The following is a 6,113-nucleotide window of genomic DNA, read 5'->3' on the forward strand; positions in this document are numbered from 1 at the left end:
TAGCATATACGAAGCCATGGATTTAATCCCAAACACCATATGAACTGAGCAAGATGGCACATACCTTAGAAGTTTGAGTTAGGAGAATCAGAAATTCAAGGTCTTTCTTGGTACATAGTGAGTTTGAAACCAGTCTGAGTTACATGAGACACTGTCTCAAAAAGAAGAAGAGGAGGAGGAAGAGGAAGAAGAGGAAGAGGAGAGGGAGGGACAGGAAGGTAAAAGGGGAGAGAGACAGAGAAAGGAAGGAAGGAAGGCCTGCAGTAAGAGACATTCGAGCTAGAGATCATAGAACTCAAAAGAGCTCAAGTGGTTACTGAGTGCTCATTGATTTATACATAAAGGCACATTTTAATTTTTGCATGGCATAATTTAGGAGACATACATATCCATATAATTGGTATCTATCTTGTTGAGCTGTGTGATTGACCCACATTCTACTTTAGGGACCCCTGAAAGTTAGTATTACAGGTGACCTCTAGGTGTAACATCACTATGGGTGATAAGACAGCTACCCAAGAGCATTTATTTTAGCTCACGTTTTGCAACCCTGTCTTCTTATTGGTATTATGCTGATATTCCTGGATCATACATTTTCCCTCATCAATATCTTAATCTTTTATAACAAAATAAGGCATCCTCTGCAAAAACCCACTAAAATGTATTATTCATGCCCACATTAGCTCTAAAGAAGTTACCTTGGTTTCAAAAATTATTTTCAGTTACAATTCCATTTTATCATAGCTTCGTGAAAACTTGTGCTGGGGCTGGGAAATTAGCAAAGATGGGATGGGGTAAAGTAAGATGACAGTGACCGCTTTTCAATGGAGGATGCTGGTGATTTAAAAAAAGACAATATTAGGTTTGTGGTTTTCAGCAAGGTGGCACTCTAGGCCCAGAGCAGCAGCATCCAGCAGGTCTGATTGCAACAGCTGGTTCCTTTCTCTGCTGGTCCTCAGCCTCCCATTCATTGTGACCTTCATGGTTCTTCACAATATTCCCATCCCTAGCACTGGCCTTTCTTGTTAGTTATCCAAGTGAATCTCTCCCTTTATAGTTTGTCCCTATTTTCTTTTACCTAAAATACCTTTCCATTAACCACCTTCTTCCATGTCCTCCCTGGCTTCTTTTTACTTCTGCAGTTTATTATTATGAGCCACTTAGGACACCCTTTTTTCTGTGATATTTGGCTACCTGTTAAACTGGTAAGGGAATTTTTTAGGGTCTGATGTTGTGGTCAACATGCACACCTATCCAACTATCTTCTTGAATCATGTTAAAGACGAATCCAAACCAGAGCATGATAGAATGTGGGCTTCTCTCCTTGGGGTGGTAAAGCTTGTAGAACTGCTTACTTAATTTCTTTGTGTGTGTGTGTGTGTGTACACATGATACATGCATGTGTGTACATGTGTCTTTGCATATGGCTTGCTTGTGTGTGCACATGTGCATGCATGTGTGCATATGTATGTATGTGTGTTTCTGTGTAGGCCATAAGCTTATGTTGTGTCCTCCTCTGCTGCTCCCATCTCTGTACAGCACAGATGACTTTTTCATGGGTCCTGGGGATTCAAACTTAAGTCTAATGTTTATGTAGGAAACATTCTATCTCCCTAGGCTGGCTTGCTAAATTTATCCAGAATTGCTTTGCTGTCTTCTCTATTTTCATTATTCCTTAATATGAGTGTTTAGTTTTACATCTCTGTCTTTTGAGCTTTCTTGCTTTTGTTCCTAACATAAAAATAAAACTTGCTCATTAAATTATAGTGATACTGTACACTCATGGTACAAAAGAATTCAAGAAATACAAAAGGTATAATGAAAAATCCCCTTTCACTTTTCCCAGGCCCCTAGTCCCACTTTCAGTAGGGAATTAAATTCTGCTAACCAACCCAGAGTGCCATTTTGAGTGTGTGTGTGTGTGTGTGTGTGTGTGGCCTGCATGTGTGTAAGTGCACCTGTGTCGTGCAGTGCCCAAGGAGGTCCGAAGAGGGTATCAGATCCCCTGGAACTGGATTCTGAAATATTCTTATATTTTTCACACTAGGTTTAGCATCTTATAATGTGCTTATTTCTGTATTTGTTGAGTTTTCTTATGACTATATGATTCTTTCTCATCAGACACTTATTTCTGTAGAGCACATCCTATATACCAGGGTGAGGAACATTCAGATTCAGAGCCTGGACTGTCCTGCTTTTGTCCAGCTTATATCCCTTCATCTTTTTTTCCCCTAGAATTAATCCTTGTCTTACTTTTCTTAATCTTTCACCTTTGACTCATTGTTATGGTAATTACATGTAGAATGTTTAATAACTCTTGATTTTCTGTCACATAGCACATTAGTCACTTTTTTTGCAGTTTTCAATAAAATTGGAATTTATATATATATTCTTGGAGAGTTTGAGGGGGATTATATCTTTATTATAGTTGTCTTTATGTTTAGTTTCAATATAAATCAGAGGCTAATGACGTGTACTTGTTGTTTGTCACTACTGAGACAGAATACCTACCATAAACATTTTAAGGGAGGAACTGATTGCGTCCTTCCCAGTAAGGAAGGCAGAGCAGCAGGACTAACTTCTCTGTGGCAACAGGAGGCTGCAGGCTCACATCTCAGCAGAGTAGGAAGCAGAGGGGGAATGCCAGAACTCTGCTGATTTTCTTTCTATTCAGTCTTGGACTTCAGCCTGTGGGATGGAGCTGCCCACATTCAGGGTACATCTTCCCAGTCAGTTAATCTTCTCTGGAAATTGTCTTGAAGATACACACAAGTGCTTTGCCAATGCCCTCCCTGTTTTTTAGTCCAATCAAGTTGACAACTGTTACAACATGCTTGCATTTTTATTTTGAGAAGTCAAAAGCATAGCACTTTGGTACTCTAATTGAACATCACTTTTACCAATGCTGATGTGTTACTAACAACGATAGTAAATGATTATTAAAACCTGTATTTGAGGTCCAGCAAGATGACTCAGCAGATAAAAGTGCTTTTGTCACCAACCTTGACAACCAAAGTTTGATCTTCAGGACCCACATGGTGGAAGGAGAGAACTGACTCATACAAGTTGTTCACTGACTTCCATACATACACAAGCTGTGGCATTTGTACACACACACATACACACACACACACACACACACACACTCATGCACACAAATAAAAGTAACAAAATCAAAAACTTTAAAAAACTGTATTTGAGGCATATATACTTCAGCTTGCACAAATGAGAACAGATGATTTCCTCTGTGATGACTCCCCTTTTGCATGATTCACCTCTTTCAAGTACTGAGCCATCAATCCTCTTGCACTTCTGCAAACATTGTCTTCCTATGTCTTTATTACTTTCTCTTTTGAATCCTCTGTTTCACTGGGCTGTCTCTGTACAACATAAACAATGACTGTTTGGGGAGTAACTAACTGCTTTCTGATCGGATTTGAAGCTTCTTCCATGGGAGGGAATATATTCCTGGTACTGAAAATCTGGTCAAAAGCCCATGGCTGGGGAAGTCACAGGCTCTGAGGAGTAAATCTATTACTGTTGTTTTCTAATTGTAATATCATTAGACTGCCTTCTAAGTATTTATACTTATACCTGTAGACTAGCTCTGCTCTCAACCTTGGTCAGAGAAACGTCTTTTTGCAGTGGGCAATGATTAACGCAGAACTCATAACTGTTCAAAATGTTGAGACTATGTGACTGTTGAGTGCTTAGCCCTAGATGGGACATCTGTATCAACCCCTCTGAGGCCCAGGGAGTATCATGGAAGAGAGGTAGGAAGACTGTAAGAGGCAGAGCATGAGGAGAGCTATATGAAATGCTGTCTTCTGGATATGACACAGCCATTGCAATCATGAGCACATAGCAGCTGTGGTTACCTACACACGGCCTGAAAAGAGAAAGAAAACATATATTTGGGACTGAAATACCTCCAAATTTGTTTTTCTGAGAGTTGTGCCTTGGACTAATGATTTGACTCTTTCTTCACTTGAACTTCTTCCCAGGCCATCCTGTAACCCAGAGCTGCTACATTTGACTAGTACAAACTGTCACATTCCACATAGGAACATGCTCCTCTACTGTCTACTTGTGCTTATTGGAGGAAATGACCCAGGGTAGGCAGGTGGCTTCTGGGGAAGGGATTACTTTGAACTGATGACACCATGACTAAATCTGTCCTGCCTCTTATCCTTTTTTCTTTAACCTTTACTGACAGATTATATTTTTCAGAATGCTAAATTTTCTGGTTTTCAAGGACATTGTGATATGCTGCCTCAGTCTGAATTCCACCTATCCTCTAACTGGGATCAAAGTCACTTGGCATAAACATTCTTACTCCTCTTGAATACCTCTACCTTCTCTCTCCACCCTATCTCTGAGCAAGAAGTGCATCCCTAAGTAGGAACCTGGGTGTCAGGTGGAAGGAGCAGACGGCACAAAGAGCATAAGAAATAGAAATGTAGAAAAATACAGTGATATGGAGGCAATTATGGAGAACTAGCCAGAAAAGGGTAGTCAAAAGGTAGGAAGGAGACCAGGCAGCAGGGGCAAGCAGATGGCTAATGAGTTCAAGGTCAGCCTGGTCCACTTTGTGAGTTCCAAGCCAGCTGGGGCTACAGAGAGACCCTGTCTCAAAAAGATAAAAGAAAAAGAAGGTAAGAAGGAATTCTGAGAGTAGGAGACAGCATAATTGAAGAAAGGTTTCTGCCATAGGGAGAACTGGTGTTTGTAAATTGATGGAAAGTTTCCACTAGAGAAGTCATGATTAATAGAGCGAGTCAAAGAACAAGCAGCAGAATTCAGTTCATCCCATATTATGTTAAGTCTTGTTCTCGGAAGCTTCTTTATTCTTCTTTATATATGCCAACAGCCCAAAGACCACACATTGAATAGCAATATGTTCAATAAATATTCACTTGATCAAATTTTCACTTACAATAGAAGATTGAACAAGTCAAGTTATGAATCCCAGTATCACTTAAACTTTTCATAAAAATTTTTTTTTGTGTAAAGGAAACTCCCTACTACCATCTTGTATATAAAAGTGAGACAGAGAAGGGTGGAGCCCTTACCATTGCTTTTTATGTGGAGCTTACAAAGTACCACATTGACAGATTCCTCAGGACACAGAGTTTGTTGGCCATTGAGGGCTTGAACAGCCTGCAAAGACGAATTGAATCAGAGTTCAACTTTTCTGGAAGTAACTGCTTTCTATAGCATTTTTGCCCCAATGTGCTAGGATTTGGGGATGTGTTAATGTAAATTTTGGTATCCAATCTGCTTAAGTTGCTAAAAATAAATAAATAGAAAAAGGCTTCATGTTAGCTCTAGGTAATAAAACTTAGAAATCAACTATAAAATCTGAAATCTGATTTCATATAGCATCTACGAATCTGTTTAACATGTTAGGTAACAAAACAGCCAAAGAGCCCCTTGGAGAAGACACTGCAGTTGGCATTGCCATAAGAAACCTGAAAAGAATATAACTCTCAATTTAAAGTTGGTTATTTTTGTATATTAGGGATACATAAAAGTATGATTAGGGATCCAGAGAGATGGCTCAGTGTATAATGGCAACCTGCAGCTAAGTCCTGCAATTTGAGCTTCATCCCTGGAACCCAGGGATTAAAGCAGGGAACCGACGCCTGAAGTTTGCCCCCTGGTTTCCACATACACATCATGGCACATGCATGTACACACACACAGACACACAAACACACACACACACAAATAGATGATAGACAGATAGATAGATAGATGATAGATACATAAATGCAAAAAAGAAAAGTATGACTAGAACTCAAACAAAATCCCAGGTTTCCTCAGGCTTTGCCTTTGGCACCTCTGCTTCACTGTACCCTTCTATAGGATGATAGATGGGCAAGACAGATATCTCTATCTCTATCTCTATCTTTCATTTTATCTATCATCTATCTCTCATTTATCTATCATCTATCTATCATCTCTCTTATCTGTCTATCATCTATCTATCTATCTATCATCTATCATCTATCATCTATCATCTATCTATCTATCTTCATCATCATCTATCTATCTTCATCATCATCTATCTATCTATCTATCTATCTATCTATCTATCTATCTATCTATCT

At 39.3% G+C, this 6,113-nt stretch overlaps 1 long non-coding RNA gene across 1 annotated transcript in view; it reads right to left on the reverse strand.

Moving 5' to 3' along the window:
* Positions 1-3,849: 3,849 nt before the first annotated feature.
* Positions 3,850-6,113, reverse strand: part of LOC115071758 — a 14,074-nt gene continuing 11,810 nt past the window's right edge. The window contains exons 2-3 of the long non-coding RNA XR_003850836.1: positions 5,073-5,160; positions 3,850-3,889 (exon numbers count right to left, since the gene is read on the reverse strand). This is a non-coding gene — a long non-coding RNA (uncharacterized LOC115071758). The remainder of the gene's footprint in view (positions 3,890-5,072; positions 5,161-6,113) is intronic.

The sequence above is a fragment of the Nannospalax galili genome, unplaced genomic scaffold, assembly GCF_000622305.1.
Source record: "Nannospalax galili isolate Female #2095 unplaced genomic scaffold, S.galili_v1.0 scaffold261, whole genome shotgun sequence".
NCBI classification, from domain to species: domain Eukaryota; kingdom Metazoa; phylum Chordata; class Mammalia; order Rodentia; family Spalacidae; genus Nannospalax; species Nannospalax galili.